The sequence below is a fragment of the Bison bison genome, unplaced genomic scaffold (genome assembly GCF_000754665.1).
Source record: "Bison bison bison isolate TAMUID 2011002044 unplaced genomic scaffold, Bison_UMD1.0 scf7180017864119, whole genome shotgun sequence".
Lineage (NCBI taxonomy): Eukaryota > Metazoa > Chordata > Mammalia > Artiodactyla > Bovidae > Bison > Bison bison.
This window is the reverse complement of record NW_011494691.1, coordinates 1,847,704-1,848,177: the sequence shown is the minus strand read 5'-3', so window position 1 is coordinate 1,848,177 and position 474 is coordinate 1,847,704.

Here is a 474-nt window from a genome sequence, read left to right as displayed (position 1 = left end):
ATGCGGAGGGGCTCGCGGGCCGCGCGGAGGCAACCCAGGTCTGCAGCGGGAGTCGGGGCCCCGGCCACCCGCTCCCCGCGGCCCGGGAGGGGCTGGGCTCGCGGGGGGATCCAAGAATCGGGACGCGCGGCGGGGGCTAAAGGACCGTCTTCTGGTAGGCAAAAAGCCTCGAGCACCCGGGATTCCCAGGTGGTCTCCCATCCAAGATCCTAACCAGGCCCGACCCTGCTTAGCTTTCCGAGACCAGACGTAGATCGGGCGCCTTCAGGCTGATCGGCCTGAGACGGTGGCGGTTGGCTCGGGGCGCCCTAAGAGCCTTGCGCTTCGCCTCCCTTTCGCTCTGCCCTGCAGGTCGGCAACGGGCCGACCTCTCGTCGCGGGGCATGCTGTACTTGAGCCCGGCTACGACCCGCGACCGGACTCCCAGCCTGCTGACCGCCGGCCCCGCCCCCCCCCCCCCCGCCACCCCCCCGA